Raw genomic sequence first — 18,375 nt, 5'->3', positions numbered from 1 at the left:
TTATGGCAGCATTATATTTGTCTGAGAGAGAGGCTTGGCACGTGGGTATGTGTGTCACGCGGGCAGTGCTCTGTGGTGCATGGAAGATAAATATCAGGGGCTGAAAGCCGGGGTGGGTGCTGAGAGGAGGGAGAGAGGAGAGGGATGGGAGTGAGTGGAGCGCGGACGGGGTAACGAGAGTATTTGAAGAATGAGCCTGGTGGGAAATGAGCAGGTGGAGAAGCCCAACAGTGGTATAGGTAAAGAAATGACAGAGGGAATAGTTTGTCTCTGACGGGCGGAAACCTTGCGTGTCCGAAACTGTTCGTTTTCAGGAATCAAATAAAGAAAATATATAGCAAAAGTAGCAGATCGGCAAGCTCGAAGTGCGTTTCGAGCTTGCAGATCTGCTACTTTTTGATGCTTTTGTGTGATGCTGTAGGGTGATCAAAGTAGGGCATTAATTGACAAAAAAAACACACACAAGTTAGACTATGGAGATAAGAGGTTTCTGCCCAGCCAACAACGAGTTGCATTTGGCGGGGTCCACCCATAATTCCGACGGGATGTTGGTCCCACAAGGTTAACATTCACCGGGAGGCAGGTTCGCTTTTCACTTAACTTTTCACCAGGTTAGCATTCACCAGCGTTAGTTTTACTGAGGTTAGCCTACTCCACCTTCGGGACGATGCCTTTTATTAGGCACCTGAACCCTAACATCTGCTATTCTCAATTTTTCTAAAATCTCAAAAGATTTGCATTGTGATGGGATGGGTTGTGAGCTTGTAGAATTTCTTTCCACTTTATTTCTTTCAAGGGACCCCCACAACCTGTCAATTTGTGTTTTCAAATATTTACGGTAACCACGTCATAGACTTGACCTTTCACTCTGTGTACTTAGTCTGCTCTTTTTCTCCTCTACACCAAAGCTGTTTGCCGAAAATAACCATTCTACAAGCTCACAACGCCTTGCAGTGCGAGGCGTTGTGAGCTTGTAGATCGTCTATTTTCGGCTAAAGTTCTCCGAATATGGACGCTAGGGTTCAAGTGGTAAGTATAAAAAAGGATTTATAAAAAGTTTCTAATACACAAAGATTTGGAGGACCCCCTGTAGTAACTCTGAGGACCGCCTAGGGGTCCCGGACCCCCTGTTGAAGACCCCTGCTCTAATCAAAAGATCCTAGGGTTGAGGAGTGAGAGAGAGCACCAGTGAAAGGCTGACTAGTACAACACAGTAGACAAATTGTTCATTTCCTCATCTCTTGAGGATCCCATATTGAGACGTCTTCTTCCCACTCGAATTTAAACCGCGTCTGAAAAACCTGGCGTGCCATTAATCTTCCCTTCGCGAGGAATGGCTCCAACGCTAAGTGGGAAACAGATAGAGGTACAGTATACTGCAATATGTTCCGCCCAGTGGTCTAAAGTAACTACATTTACTGAAGTACAGTACTTAAGTACAATTTTGTGTTATTTTTACTTTACTTGAGTATTTCCAATTTTCTGTACTTTTACTTCTACTCCACTACATCTCAGAGGCAAAAATTATACTTTAACTCCACCACAATTATATGAAAACGTAGTAGATGCTGATTTTTGCAAAACACTTCGGGAGCAAATGTAGAGCATTCTCTGTCTTAGTGTGTCGTGAGAGCGCCACCCCTTGGAAGGAGTACGAACTGTAAGAGTGTAAATAAACACTTCAGCCCTATATACATGTGGGCCATTTGAAAAAAAAAAAAAAAAAAAAAAAAAAAAATATATATATATATATATATATATATATATATATATATTTTTTTTTTTTTTTTTCCCCATTAGATCATTTTGAACATCCACTCTCATAGGTACTTTGGTGTGGGTGCAGCCTAACACATGCAGTATTTCCACATTGTAGTATTGATATTTTTACTTAAGTCAAAGGAGTAGTTCACCCCCAAAATGATTTTTTTTTCTATTGATTAGTCACGCCATGGAGAGTAGAGCTCAATAATATTTTTTGGGTTTTTGTCACATTCCTAAGACAAAAATTTGATTCGAGTAAATGTACCCCCATTGATTCCAGATGGGGACCCGTTTCGAAACGGGTCCCCATCCGGAACGAATGGGGGTAAATTTATTGTTATCACATTTTTGTCTTAGGAATTTGACAAAACACATTTTGGGGGTGAACTACTCCTTTAAACACACAAGTACTTTTTCCACCACTGCTGATAGAGGCATAGTACAGTAATACGGATCCTGCCTCGTCTGGCAGCAGATCAAAAAAAAAAAGAAAAAAGCCCAGATGAAGCCATCTCTTTTGAGTCTCCAAGAACAATGGAGGATCTGCGTTCCCAGACAGAGTGCTTATCTGCTCGAGTCTCTCGCCGTGGAGCCGCTGCCTTCTTCTGCAAATCCCTTTGTTTTTCCGTTCCAAACTAGATCAAAGAAGCGCGTTGCGCGGAGGGGATTGGGTCACATTTAAACTGCATAAACCTGAATATGATATCAAATATGTCTGTTACATTAACCACTTAAACCCAGCTACACTTAGTAAACTAATACTTAGAAGACGAGGTCCAATCTGTACTTGGTCTAATTAGCCCAATTCACGGCCCGCCCACTAAGCATCCCACGGGTGCTGAAGTCACATTTTGAAGGGGTAAATCCTACCATAGCCTATGGAGTTGGCACAGAAATCGCAAATTTAATGCAATTTCCGAATAGTAAAGTATAAAATACGGCTAGCATGATCAAGAACACAAGATACTAAACGGCACAAAGCACTATAATTTACTTTACTGTTAGAAATAATGATTTGTTGGCTTTAAGTCCAGTATAGTTTCCCCTTCGAATTGAAGTCAGCACCCGGGGAAAACTGAGAAACGGAAGTAGGTGGGCGGGCCGTGAATAAGGCTAATTCTATTTTTCACAAATGTTCCTCCCACAATAGGGATGCTAAGGGTAGAAGGGACACTGGGAGACAAAAAAAGAAAGTAAAAAATGTTTAAATGCATGGTGTAGCCTCTTTAACTACTCTGACTACTCTTTGAAACACTGATGAATTTGATCCAGTGATGTCACTGGAATAAGACAGGCTATCGAGGCTTGCAAAAATAACTAAGTAACTGTAGTGCACATCAAAGGCATCATCATGACAGTGTCCCTTCAAGAATGCTAAAAGAATATTCAAGTATCATCAAGAGAAAATAAGAAAAAAAAAGACTGACATGAAATATCATTTACAGCATGGCTACCAATACAAAGACAACAAGTGCATCAAAGTTTCTCTTGATGATCCTACTGTACCCTCAAAGTCTCTGAAAAGGATATAGGCCTGTTTGTGTCAGGGTGATGTTGAATTCAGCCCACGTAAAAAGAGTCCCCGCTGTGAATTCAAAGTCAAACGAGGTGGATAGTTTTAAGGAGGGCCATGGACAGCATGAAGGAACAGAAAGTGACTATCCAATGCACTAATCTCCATTCGCAGAGACAACGGACAAAGTCACCTTGCCCACCTCCCAGGCTCCCACAGACCTGAGCACCAGAGAGGTTGCTGATAGGCTGTGATGCCGGGAGGCTTCTTTTTTTTCTTTTTTTTTGTAATTTGTGATAAGTGCTTCGCTCTGGTGTGACGCGCGGCCCTTTGGAGAAACTCAATCACATACAAAGCTCTTTATAAAAAGCAGAGTGACACTGAGGAATCCATCTTATCTTCTCCATTTACACTTCATTGCAGAGCCTCTGTGACGGGGCCCTTCGAGACATACTGGGAATATTAACGTGGTTTCTGAATAGGGCCCCGGCTCCCAGCCACGCTCTATCTACCGATACCGATTTCTCAGCAGAGTACATTGCTTTCCCGTCCCGTGGACCGGACCTAAACTCGGCCTGAATATTCATCGTGTTTTAATCTTAGCGAGTCCTATCATTTCTGCTGCTCACCAAGCCAGACCTTGTGGAGGATTTAAAAAAATAGATTGGAGTATTAGGTAATAAACCACTGCCCCGTTTATCAGAAAGGTTGGAGGAGAGCGAAGGTGCTCGGTTCGGTGCGGCTGGGTTTGATTAAGTCTGTCTGATTTAATTAAGTCTGGGCTTGTTTGTTTTGCCTTCTGTGTGAGTGCATGGGATCTGGGGATATTGGGATATTGGAAAAGACATTTAGGTCACGTCACGGTTTCCATGCGAGTGCGTTTCAGATACAATTTATTAAAAGGTCCGGCAAGCCGAGAGACGCTAGAGGAAAAGGGGATGATGATGAAAGAACAAAATGCAGACAATTTTCAAACAAAGTGGAAAGTCTACTCTCTTATAGTATCTCTGTTCTTCATCGAGTAGGTGGGAAACGGAAAACAGAGGAGAGAGAGGTTTCTGGCCAGACTGATGTTAGGCTTGAGACTGATGTTCACAAACGTCCCCATGCCACGGAACCCCCAAATCAACACTGTCTCACTCCCAAAAGTCATATTGTGACTTCCTGGGACAAATGTAACGTCAAACATTGACTTGAAGGGAGGGGGCAAATCACTCATATTCCCCAAAACTCACAAGTTGACTTTTGGAGAATATGAGTTATGATTCTGTCCCTATCGGGACATAACTTGAACAGCGCTGAGTCAGCTCAATCGGCAATGCTCTGCACGGCGACTCGCTCGCCTTGTGGCTCACTCAGCGGTGCCTCCTGTGGCTCAAGTCCACTTGAGACGCCACGCCTCCGTCGTTTTAACTGTTTTTTTTTTTTGCGGAACGTCTTGGATTTGAGAACTGCACTTCCACATTCCTGAAGTGCAGAAGTGGTCGGCAAGTCACCATTTGACTGGAGGGGTACCTCTTCGAGTCAGCATTTTCCTTGAAGGGTACCCCCTTCAAGGCTGAGCATTAGGGAGTCACAGGGGGAAATGGTTGAGACAGATGAATGTGGAAAAGCGTGGTTCTACTGCAAATCCCCCTCCTATTAGCTGGCTGTCACTTCAGCTTGTGATCACTCCACTATAAGCAACCGATGGAGAACGATGATGCTAGAGAGACACATAGTCCCCGGGGGGACGGGGGGCACTGCTTCACCCCACGGGCAATAAATCAGGTTGACAGGCAGATCACTTCTCTCCTGATACCCCACCCACCCGCTAGACCCTTTAGCAAGGCTGTAAGGAGAGGGTGTGTGATGAAGGAGTGAGATGTGATTCTTGACAAGGTTCCCAAACTTTTCAGGCCGCAACCCCACCAAAGATTATCATCAGACTGACATGTATGTCCATATATGGGCATTCCAAGATATGGGCTTAATATTGACGACATCAGGGATCTCCATATATGGGCATAAAAGTGACAAGGACTGACACAGAGATCAACATACATGGCCATTAATGTATTAGTGAATTAATTTTCCCCATTGACTTGAATGAGGAAAATTCTAATGGTAAGACTGAATTCATTTGCAAGTGTGACTGGCGTCATGGCAACCACAGTTGCAATATCCCATTTGCATCTTTCTAGTTTGACTCTGCTCCACAGACAAATATTGTGAAAATAGCCGAAGCACTACAGTACATCGACACGTGAGCTTATATAGATCGGTTACTGTATCTGAACTTTTTTTTCTTCTTTTTTTTATGGTCCAGGGCCTCTCCCCACACACACCCATTGTAACTTCAAACTTCATTTTAACCATGATAGATTCATTAAAAACACCCATTACTTTTTTTCTGGTGACTCATATTACCCTCCTAATACGTGAGCAGGCCGTGTTTTTTCGATAACTTTTTTCATTTATCTTTAATTTTTTGTATTTCATTTTTTCCATTTTCCCAAATAATTATTAAAAATAAATGAAAAAAAGTCCATAGGGTGTTTCCCTGTTGAAAGTGGAATATCCCTTTAATATCTGTTTTGTAATAATAATCACAATCTGCAAAGTAACTAGTAACCAAAGTTTCCCAATAATTGTAGTGGAGTAGAAGTTCAATATTTTCCTCTGAGATGTATTGGACTAGAAGTAAAAGTATTGAAAACTGGAAATACTCCAGTAATGTAAAAGTACCTCAAAGGTGTACTGACTAGAGTAAATGTACTTAATTACTTTACACCACTGCATCATAAACACACCCGTACAAGTAATAAATGTTAATATGGTTTAGAACCGGCAGAGTGTTCCTATGGTACATGCCAACAATTTGATGATGTGAAGTAAAAGGTTGTCTGAAAGGGACTGTAAAAACTCTCAAAAGCCAAATTCACAGGGCTCAAAAAAACGGTGCGTATAAATTAGGGGTAATGAGTTAATGCAGCGATATGAAATATTGCCAAAAAGACGTTGAGGTCAAAGTGCAGGAATATTTGGGAGGTCAATCGTTACTTCATCTTTCTTTCATGAAATATTAATACCCGGGACCTTTCTTTGAGGTGGTTCAGGTTTTAGTCTAGAAATGTACACTTTGAATGGAAATTGTTCTCAAAGCAAAAAGGTCAGACCGTCTGTTGAATACCATTTACTTTGTATTAGCTGTTGAGGAAATGGTGATTTTGCTATGCGACTGCAGTGAGATGGGATCTCGGCAGTGATGATTTTGACAGCAAATGTTGATGTCAAAGTCTTTTGAATAAAATTCCATTTAGTTCATATTTTAGTCATCTGAAATGTTAGTTTTAGTCTAGTTTTAGTTGACTAAATACTATAAGATTTTAGTCGACTAAATCTACAGTTGATTTATACCAGTAGAACTTTAACCATTTATCAAAAAAGTTACACTCGGGTGCGCATGTGTGTTGCACACAGAAGATAGCTGATCTACAAGCTCACAATGGGTAACAGCATGATATGATGCAAGCTTGTAGATCTGCTCTTTTTGGTGCAGGACTCCATTGCACACTCAAGCAATAAATGAGGTATTAGTTCTTATTGGGGAAATGACAGGCAAGATACTAAGCCCTGCTTATTCACTCTCAAGTGCGTGCACACATTCTTTCTACAATCCAAAAACCTCTCCAGGATTAATGAAACCATATTACGTAAAGGCAAAATTGGGACACAACTAACATGGTTATTTTTTCTCTTTTGAATAAATGTAATTTAGTTTAGTCATATTTTAGTCATCTGAAATGTTTTAGTTTTAGTCTAGTTTTGGTCGACTAAATCTACAGTTGATTGTATATTGGCGTCATAATGGCAGACTTTGTTCATGGGACCTTCTGCTTCGGCTGACCTAATTAAAATAGAGAGGTACAAGGACAAAATATCACAGCTTTCATTTCACTTTACAGAGCATGCAATGTCATAAAGGCTGTTTTTCCAAATAAGAGCATGCTAAAGATCATTTCTAGAGTTACAAAAGTAAATTCACAACGCTCTATCTCTCTATAATAATTGTGAACATAGCTGATCTACATGCTCACAACGCCTCGCGTTGCGAGGCGAGCATGGCGAGTTTTATCTATAGCGCCAAGTTAAAAGATTTAAAACAAAAGTAAAGACTCAGGGTGATTATTTTGGAGGGGTCACGGCCTGAAAAGGTTGAGACATGAGAACCACTGCTCTATTTAACATTAAAATGGCATCTAAAACTGTGCTATACTGATATCAATAGCAGTAGCACAACAACAGCTAGTGTGTGTGTTTGTGTGCGTGCCTGTGTACTTATGTGTGTGTGTGTGTGTGTGTGTGTGTGTGTGTGTGTGTGTGTGTGTGTGTGTGTGTGTGTGTGTGTGTGTGTGTGTGGTAGTCGATGGTGCTTCTTCCAACAGAGATCCAATCTGCCTGACATTGATCCAGCGGATCCATCCTGAGCTGTCTGCGCTGGACTGAAACCTCATCGGGTCTCATGTCCGCTGGTGACAGATGATCAATCGGACTGATCAGAGATCTAACGCTAACGCTGCTGACAGAGGCAGAGAGATAAGGTACCGAGTAGGAGGGTGTGGGAGAACCTGAGATTAAGCCAGTACAACCGGGGAAAGTATCTGTGTCATTCTAGGTACTGTACTGTATATAAGCACATTGGTTCTCCAAGTGGGCTTTTATGCTTTGGCCATTCAAAATAATCGCAGACTACAAGCTTGTGCGTGTCACTTCGATGAACTTGTGCGCAAATAATTGAATATACTAAATATATACATATTTTTAAATCAAATCTTAAAGGTCTTTACACACTGCTGCGTTTTTCGGGCCGAATATCGGGAGCGAATTTCGGAGCAAGTAAATAAAAAAATCAACCTCACATTATGTCAATCACGTTTGCACACTGCCGCCCGTTTAGTATTTATTTTCGGACCAGGGTTGATTTCTTTTTTTTTCCCGCAGCTGTCGCCACTGAGTCCCTTGCTCTCTCTCTCTTTCCGCTCTCTCTCCCTGACCTCCGGATTTCATATTTCCAAAACGCAAAAAAAAAAATGCAGTGCAGTGTGTAATCAGCTTAACTCAAATTTTTGCTTTAAGATGGGAGGTGAAAGGTTGAGCACAACTGACAAAGCAAGATCTTTTATTTTATTTTATTATTATTATTATTACACTTTTTTTCCAGAAAACTGTTTAAGAAGACTTTTGTAGAATCGCCCTCAGGTATTAATGGGTTAAAACGCTCAGGGTGGGGGACTGGGGGACCAGAGGGGGAGGCGGAGTGAGGTTCACAAGGACAGAAGCGATGGATGGATGGATGGATGGATGGATGGATGGATGGATGGACGGACGGACGGACGGACGGACAGTTGGATGGGTGGGTGAAAGTGGTGACGATATAAGGTGAAATGGAAGAGGGAAGAGATGTAATATCCACCTTGTTCGATCAAATTACTTCAGCAGAGTGACATGAGCCACTACACACACTTGTAGTATAATATAGGTCCTATTGTCTTTAATGTCAGTCTACAATGTAGCTTTATATTATTATTACTATTTTCTGCACTGCTTTATATTGTATACTGTCTTTAATCAGACTATAACTTTATATTGTATATTGTCTTCGATCAAACGACAATGTAGCTCTACAGTATATTTGATACTGTAAATCCTGTAAATCCTCTTATAGTAACCTGGGCTTTTATTTGTCTCAACAGTAGCGGGCACCAGGACAGGAGGCATGTATAACAGAGGAGGCCTATATTCCGATTTTTTCAAAAAGATCAGAATGAATAAATCAACATTTTGTGTCAGTTTTTGAACCCAGTAAAATGTACTGGGTTAATGTATTGAAACCAAGTACTGTATGAAATTAACAGTGCGGTTACAGTACACTGGTCATTTTAACTTATAGGTCAAGTTCAGCTGAAAATAACAAAAAGATGTATTGGTATTTCCCACAATAAGCTTGAGCTTACATGAACAAACTGATTCAATTTAGTGCAAATCAAAGGCAGACAGACAGACAGACAGACAGACAGACAGACAGACAGACAGACAGACAGACAGACAGACAGAAGGAGAGGGAGAGAGGAGGGAGGGGACAGGAAAAAATATAATAAAGTCTTATTGCTTCAATCACTCACTGTTGAGTAGATTTCCTTCACACTGGGTTGTGTTTGTCACGCATTGAATTAATCCACTACATCTCCTAGCTAGACTCTGTGCTCTGTCCTCTGTTGTTGTCGTGCTGTTGCACACCAGGAAGTACTATGGGGTCAGGAGCAGGTCATGCGGTATCATAGTAAACATCACCCTCTAGAGGCTTTTATTTGAACTTATATGGAGATGGTTTTTAATTGAATAGAGGACACTATTAGAGGATTTATGGTGTGTATGTACATATTTTTATTAAATGTTATTAGAAACAGTTTTTGTTAGACTGTAGGCCTACAGGTGAAATTGAGATATAGTTAGTGTTAGCATTCTTTAGCACTCTCCTACAAAGAGGGTTTGACGAAATTGACGTTGCTATGATGACAAGCTATATTCAAGGTGTCCAGACTGCAGTGGAAAAGTAAAGTGAGCATAGTTGAGTTTAGCTGGCGTACCATACAGTGAAGAAACTATAATTTTGTTAGCCAACGAGATTCATTACTTTTTTTTTTTTTTTACTATTGTTTTTGGGCTTTTATGCCTTTATTGATAGGACAGTAGACTGACAGGAAATGGGGGAGAGATGGGGAGTTACACACAGCAAAGGGTGTCCGGATCGGGAATCGAACTGGCAACGCCGCCAGGCATCCATGCCTATGTGGCAATGCCTAAGTGGTATGCGCCCGGACCAGTAGGCCAGCGGGCGCCCCAGCCAACCAGATTCAATACTATTGGTTTAAGTCATGGGACAGGAAATGTCAGATCTCTATTTATTGTCTCTTACCGGAGACTCCGCCAGTCAGCAAATGATTGGCTCAGGAATATACAACAAAAACATTGTACACAATCAATATATCGGTACACTGTCATCCCCTCCTTACCTGCTTGAAGATCCATTGTATGAATGTTGTTTGATGATGCGTTAGATCGTTAGATGGCTGGGAATGTAAATTGGGGACGGGGGGGTTGGGGGGGGATGGAGATGAGTGCCTGATGAATCCAGATTCACTGATGAGCAGTAGCATAATGGAGAGACAACCACACATGAGAGAATGGAAAATGGTAATGGGACATTTATCCACGTGCACAGAATTCAACATTTACTGTATGCGCGCACACCCACACCCACACCCACACACACACACACACACACACACACACACACACACACACAAATATCTATATGAATATATATGATTACACCAACCGGAAAAGAAACCTCTGGTTAAATTTCTATTGCAATCAATTGTCGTCTTCAGAAAATATAATAAACAGTATGCGGTGCGTGTGTGTGTGTGTGTGTGTGTGTGTGTGTGTGTGTGTGTGTGTGTGTGTGTGTGTACAGTATGTGTAAAGAGAAGAGAAAACACATGAACTATATATTCCTACTCTCATTAAAGTACAACGCAACGCAATATTCACACTAATTGTAGTAGCCTAATGAGTACTAAAATAGTACTTTAGAGTAAAGTCATCACACTGGCTCTGTCAAAGGACAAAACCGTGTTGAAAGATGATGGTAACCGTGTTGAAAGATGATGGTGATGATGACGAGGATGATGAAGATGATGATGTCGACGATGAAAATTGTAATGACGATATGTATGACAATTAAGAAAGGATGGCTGGTCCCATTAGTATTCAAATCCACAACTCTAGCAGGCTCAAACAGCTAAGGAGCCGCATACGTCATCCTCAGTCTACCGGCGCCAAGTACAGATCAAAAGATCAAAAAACAAATCAAAACGACCTTTCTATCCGACAACCCTGACGCATTCCAGCAGCCAAAGACAAAACACCTCGACCACCACAGACAGAGCAGCTACGACAGGACAAACAATGACCACGAGACGCACAATCCACAAAGAGTCCGAGTCCCCCCATCCTCCTCTCATCAGACACCCCTAAGCCCCCCGCTAACCTGGCCCTTATCCCCAAAAACACAAACCCCCTGCCCATCTCACCCAGACACAAGAACCCCCCCCCTCCCCCCCACCCTGCCCCTTGCCCCATCCACAACACACAACCCTACCTGCTTGTTTTTGAGGTCGAGCGAGAGCTCGTAGTCAGAGGTGGTGGAGTGCGAGCAGGCCCCGTTGCGCTGCACCCTCAGCGGGGAGGCCGTGTGGTGGAGGCTGGCTCGCCTCCCCGCCGCGCCACCGCCTCCTTTTGCTCCGCCTCCCCCTTCCTCCTCCTCCTCCTCCTCCCCCTCCTGCTCTCCCTCTTCCCGCCCGGACGCCGCCACCCCTCCTCCTCCTCCGTCGTCCTCTCGCTTCCTCTGCTGCTCCTCCACCTCCACCTCCACGTTGGTCTTCTCCTGGTGCTCCACTCCGCCGGGCGTAGGCGGGTCCACGGGGGGGTGGTGGTGCTGTGGTGCTTCTTCTTCGAGGTGGGGTTGAGGCTCGGGTACCCGTGGTACGGGATCAGGTTCGCGCTCGGGCTCCGGCAGGAGGTCGGGTTCGTCTTCGAGCCGAGGTACGTCTTCAGACTGTGTCTGCGTTTGAGACTGTGGCTGGGGTTCAGGGTGGGTATGAGCTTGGCTCTGGTTCTCCGGTGATTGGCTCTGGGTCTCTGGCTCCAAAGGTTGGCTTTGGGGCTCCGAAGGCTGGCTGTGGGTCTCCGGAGGCTGGCTCTGGGTCTCAGGTAGCTGGGTCTGGGTCTCAGGTAGCTGGGTCTGGGTCTCAGGTAGCTGGGTCTGGGTCTCAGGTAGCTGGGTCTGGGTCTCAGGTAGCTGGGTCTGGGTCTCAGGTAGCTGGGTCTGGGTCTCTGGAGGTAGGCTCTGGGTCTCTGAAGGTTGGCTCTGGGTCTCTGAAGGTTGGCTCTGGGTCTCTGAAGGTTGGCTCTGGGTCTCAGGCTGAGCTTGGCTTGGGGTCTCGGGCCGAGGCGGGGGCTGAGGCTCAGCCGGTGGCTGCTGGGGCTGCTGGGCCTGATCTCGCTCCCCCTCTCCACCCTTCCTCCCCTGCTCCTCCCCCAAAGTCGAGTCCGGAGGAAGGTCATCGTCGCTGCAGAAAGGAGGAGAAAATGCAGAGTGAGGTTGCTGCTGCTGCATCCATGGGTGACCTCTGACATCTTCTCCGCGGCTGCCTTGGGTGTGAGTGGGAAGTTCATCTCTCGTGTGTGACCTCACTCACTCGGCTACCAAATGTGTGTTGGGACGCCGCGAGGCCTGTCGATCTGCCTGTTCACTCTGTCTGTCTGTCTCTCTCTCTCTGTCTGTCTAGAGACATCACTCACAAGACAATAAAGAAGAGGGGAAAATATATACAGCACACAGCAGCTGACAAAACCAAAAAAAGTGCATAGCAGCAAAAATATATATAAACCTTCAAGCAATTAGGGACTACAGCGAAAAAACTTCACAAGAGGAAATGTGAGGAGACATGAAACAAATTTGGGACAGCCAGCTGTAGCACGTACGTGTGAGCATGCACACACACACACACACACACACACACACACACACACACACACACACACACACACACACACACACACACACACAGTGGAAATGCGGCTAAACGCTTGTACATATGACATTGTAGTTTGTGAGGATTTGTATGTCATATGCCTGAACCAATGTGTTCATTGGGTGGGATGCAGAGGAGCGTAGGGGTTGGACCAGTATAGGTGGTTGGGGCAAAAGCAGTGTCTGAAACCCCATACTAACATACTGTTCAGTATGGCAAATTAGTATGTGAGACCTTTTTAGTAGCTAATGTCAGAAAGCGTAGCAGCTACTCAACAGCAGTGGTGGAAGAAGTACTCAAGTTGTACTTAAGACGTAAAAGTATCAATATTGTAGAAAGTATATACTCAAGTCACAAGTAAAAGTCTTGTATTCAAAATGTACTTGTGTAAAAAGTACAAAAGTATTGAAATCAATGTATTTACAGTACCACAAGAAGAAAGTACTCATTATGCAGGATGTCCCATTTCACATCTTTTGAAAACAGCAGATCTAAGTAAAAAAAGTTTTTAAATATTTGTAGCAGAGTAAAAGTACAATATTTGCCTCTGAGATGTAGTGGAGTAGAAGTAAAAGTACAGTAAATTGGAAATACTCAAATAACTACTTGAGTAAATGTACTGTACTTAGTTACTTTCCACCACTACTCAACAGTATGTTAAATAAGTATTAATATGTTCAGTAAAAGCTATAGCATGCAGTACTGTACAACAGGGTTGGAATCGCCCCCCCCCCCCCCCCCCCCCCCCACCCCACCAAAAAAAGAAAAAAGAATCATAAATTAAGCTGTGACGCCCCACCCGCATTGCCCCAGCTGATTTTACTGCTTTGTGAGTTTTTTTGTTCTTGTTGAGATTCTGAATGGTGAGCTTTTAACTTAAAAAAATGTATTCATTTATTTCACTGATGGTTAAATTAAATATGTTATTTCTATGGATAGCCTTCCTTCCCTGGCATTTGGCCTTCTGTATGTGTCCTCAAAGAAAAGTGGAAGAATTTAAATATTTGGGTCTCTGACTTGATTAAACTCAACGAATGTATGGACTTGGTGATTAAGTAAAACTCTCCAAAAAAGACTTTGCAAACACTTTTAAGGAAGACTCCTTTGACAGAGACTAAGAAAATATTTGTATTTTATTTTAACGTGCTCTGTGATCAAAGTGAAAGGTGCAAAAACGGAGCAAATGTTTCAGTCAAAGGACCTTCATCAGTGCTGCTGTCTTGGTGATGAAGTCAAATTAAAAGTAAAAAAATATATAATAATGGTAATAATAAAATAAAATAAAACATCCACTACGATGACTTTCGCCAGATGGTGGCAGCATTGCTTATGCATTGCTTTACCATCTGGGCTCGCTCCAGCACAGTTGATAACACTCGTAAAGTCCCGGGCCGGACCAATCAGCGGCTGCTATGGGCGGGCTCTGAGCGGCTCTGAGCCAATAGAGTCTGTTTGCAGACCACGTGGAAACCCAGGAGGCGGATTCTGGGTGCAACGTCATGCAGACAGGCCAATATGAGTGGTTGGAGTTGGCACGGCCATATCCAATCACCTGCTTTAGAATTTTAAAAAATGGCCCGCCCCTTACATCGGTTGTGCTGGACCGAGCCCAGATGGTAGAAGCAGAGCGTTATGCAGGCATACGCAATGCTGCAAACCATCTGGCGAAAGTCAGGTTATACTACGACACGGTACTTCATGTGGCCAGCCTGTGATGTCGGTCATCTACATACATTGCAGACATTTGTAGATTCTACAATATGACTAAAAATTAAAATGTCGACAAACATGCCCCAAGCACCAATTGAATTCCATTATAAAATGAAAATTAAGGGTTTCAAAAAGTGCACATGAATAAATTGTGAAGCTACTTCTTCCAGTGGCTTGCGAGATTAGCTCCGGACACAAAAGAACACAGACACACGCACACAGAAACACACACAAGTGTGCGCAGAAACACACACACACGCACAGAAACACACACACGCGCACACACACGCACAAACACAAATGTTGCAACATGTTGTGAGATTCTAGATGTTATATTTCTGCAATTTTCACACAAAAAAATATATTCCGACCGATGACAGAAAAAATGAAACAGGGTTGTAGAGCAAGTGTTATGAGAATGCGTCATGTGTTTGTTAAATGGACCAATGAATGAAGTGCATTGTCGAGGAGGCTTAACTCTCTTTTGGGTCGGCTTTGTGCAGAGAAATAAAAGTGTCCTTGCATCCTTGTGCAATCCCTCTTGGCCAGCGTTCCAACATGCACTGTGTTCCAACACGAATGACCAACATGAGACATGGACAACACTCTCTATCTACAGCAGTGGTTCGCAAATGGCTTTCTAGGACCCCAATTTATATTGTAAAATCAATGTTAATTTAACTGAGAGTGTACAAATGGAATGGGTCTGATGACTACAGACCCATAAGGGTCAATTTGGTTCCCAGCTATCTATCATTTAGCTGGTGACCCCCCTGGAACTCCCTCAACGACCCCTGGGGGTCCCCAGACCCCATTTTGAGAACCACTGAGAACTATCTACAGCACACATGACCGACATACGACACGAAGACCCTCACCCTCACCATCTCAACCTGGCCCTCAAAGTCCAAAAAAAATAAATTACATCCTAAAAAGATGAATTATGTTCTCAATTTCTCAACTCCCAATTCATTATTAGTAATATTTACCAAACGTTTATAATGTAACAGTGAAACTAACTCGAATCCATATTTATAATATAATATTATGCAATAACTTTTATAATGTGGGCTGTAAAAACTATATATTTACCGGTATATATATATACAATTAAATAAATAAATAAATAGTTGACCTTATTATCTATCATGTGTAACAGATTAATGCAGTTTTAACATAATTCAGCACTACGTGTTTTGATTCAATTGTACATTACAATGTGTGGCTCTTCATGCACATCAGTGAAGTCAGTATGGCCCTCTGGAGAAAACAATGCTACCCACGCCTGATCTACAGCCTACTGTATATTAGGGCATTCACAGAATATTCGAATATCAGAGTCACTATTCGAAGTTGTTCACCAAAGTCGAATATTTGCAATTTTTTCATTTTTTTCTCTCTTAACTTTTTCCCTGCCAGATTATTTATTTATTTATTGGGTCTGGTGCCATCAAAAAGCGTCTTACCTTTGCGACGTTATAGTAGATAGATAGACATTCTTTGTGTGCCTGGTCTGCACTTTCGCAGACCAGGCAGCAGAGGGCGGCGTCATGCCATTAATGTGAATTTGGCCGGTCTCGCTTGCCATACATTGAGAGCACTCTATGGCCACAGAGCCTCAGGGCCAGAGAAAATCAACACGGAAGAGAATTGGTCTCCGTTGATGTTAATGCATAATGGATTTTTAAGACCATCACTGCGGACGATGTGATTACAGTACACGGCGGCGCGACCCCTCATCAGCTTAAGGACATCAACAAGGTAAACGAACGAACGGCCGTATTGGCGCGGCGCGACCTCGAGAATTGTGGCGAACGGGAACGTCCAAAGCAGTATAAGAGTTAAAAAAGAAGAAGGAAAAAAAAATCTTCATGGCTTATACAGCTTGGCTAGATAGGAAGTCATAAGAATGAGTTGTCAATGCCCCTGGTGGATGAATTGGTTAATGCTCTATACTGATGTCATGCGTCACATTTCGTCTCCCGGAACTAATTACCAGTGAGAAAAACAGCGGCCAGCCGGCAAACTCCATGTCATGATGGAGGAAGAGCCAGCTAATGCAAATGTCACTTCTAGACGAGAATTGCTTGTTTTTATTGGATGAAAAACATATATATATATATATATATATATATATATATATATATATATATCACTATTCGTGAATGCCCTACTGTATTATATAGGCTACAGTTCAGGAATCACATACAAATGCATCTCTGCGAGTCTGTCTGTCCTCCGACCTGTACGTCAAAAACCCTTAATCCCATTTACTCCACTCTTTGCAGGTGTATTATTGCTGAGGACCCAGGGGAGTGCAGTGTGTGGAGTTAAGTCGATCGGATGAGCAGTTCTGAAGAATGCTGCAACAAGCAGCGATACAGCCAGTGATGTATATTGAACCAGTTACCCATATATGGAGACCCCTGGTATCCATATGGAGATCCATGGAGATATGCTGTGAGACCCCAAACATGCTTTCTCGGTTATTCGTTATGTGAAAATCCTATGATGTCTATCACATCTGACATCACAACATAGAAATCCCTTTTATGTCCATACATGGAAATCCCTGTCTGAACCAGCCACACAGATATGGGCTGTCTTCCTTCATATATGGACATTCCCATATGAAGTCCTGTTAGATATGGGCTTAATATTGATGACATCAGGGATCTCCATATATGGGCATAAACGAGATTCTGTTAGTGGTTCCCATGACATCACAGTGATGTCAAAGCGTGATGTCAGATTGGCAAACCCATAGACCACGTCTGACACTGTGGTTCCCTTGACACATCACTGTGACATGCGGCTCCGGGATATGCCGCTGAAGAAAGCGATGACTCTGCGCTGGTACCACGCTGCGGACCCCAACTGTGATGTCACAGTGATGTGTCAGGGGATGGAACCACAGTGTCAGGCGTTATAGACGTTATAGAGATAAGCTGTGACCGTTCACATACTAAACTGCGACCTATGGTACTTGGTCTGCCCCTTTTTCCCTGTACACCAAACCTCCTCGCCGAAAATCTACAAGCTCAATTGTAGATCTGCTATTTTCAGCTAATGTTTCCCCCAGAATAGGGATGCGATGGTTCAAGTGGTTAATGTAGAAATAGAAATGTCCCTATCACACAAAGGTTTGGCAGCCCCCTGCAGTATCTCTGAGGACCCCCTAGGGGTTCCGGACCCCTTGTTGAAGACCCCTGCTCGAGTATATAGCATACAATTCTGAGCGGAGCGGAGCTGGGTATCCAAGCTTTCAGCAGTGACTTTTCATCCAGAAACAGCGATGTATAGTAAGGTAAGGTCAGTGAAAAGATGCACCATGAATAAATCTGTTTAATGCCCAAAACTGCAGAGACAAGAGAAAAGCAACACAGGGAGAAAACTGACAGAGAGAGAGAGAGCAAGAGAGACTGATAGTCTGAAAGGAAATGCAGTGAGTCTGCTCATTGAAAGTGATGCAAAACCATCAATTATGTCTGTGCTCTCTTCCGTGTGTGTGTGTGTGTGTGTGTGTGTGTGTGTGCGTGCGTGCGTGCGTGCGTGCGTGCGTGCGTGCGTGCGCGCGTGCGTGCGCGCGCGTGTGTACGCGTGTTGTACTATATGTGTATGTACGTGCGAATTCCCTGACAGTGGTTACGTAAAGGTCTATATACTGTATGTTACATGTATATCGGTTAATGTGCAGTTCAACCTATAAATTCAAGAAAATGTTTAAAAATAATATAGTAGATCAAT

The 18,375-nt window shown here is 43.1% G+C and overlaps 1 protein-coding gene across 1 annotated transcript in view; it reads right to left on the bottom strand.

Moving 5' to 3' along the window:
* Positions 1-11,651, bottom strand: part of iqsec3a (IQ motif and Sec7 domain ArfGEF 3a) — a gene marked incomplete at its 3' end in the record, with an annotated part of 95,936 nt that extends 84,285 nt beyond the window's left edge. The window contains exon 1 of the mRNA XM_080754602.1: positions 11,484-11,651. The remainder of the gene's footprint in view (positions 1-11,483) is intronic.
* Positions 11,652-18,375: the final 6,724 nt, after the last annotated feature.

Source organism: Nannobrachium achirus (assembly GCF_963921795.1).
Source record: "Nannobrachium achirus genome assembly, chromosome: 23".
Lineage (NCBI taxonomy): Eukaryota > Metazoa > Chordata > Actinopteri > Myctophiformes > Myctophidae > Nannobrachium > Nannobrachium achirus.
This window is presented reverse-complemented; position numbering and strand designations above follow the sequence as displayed.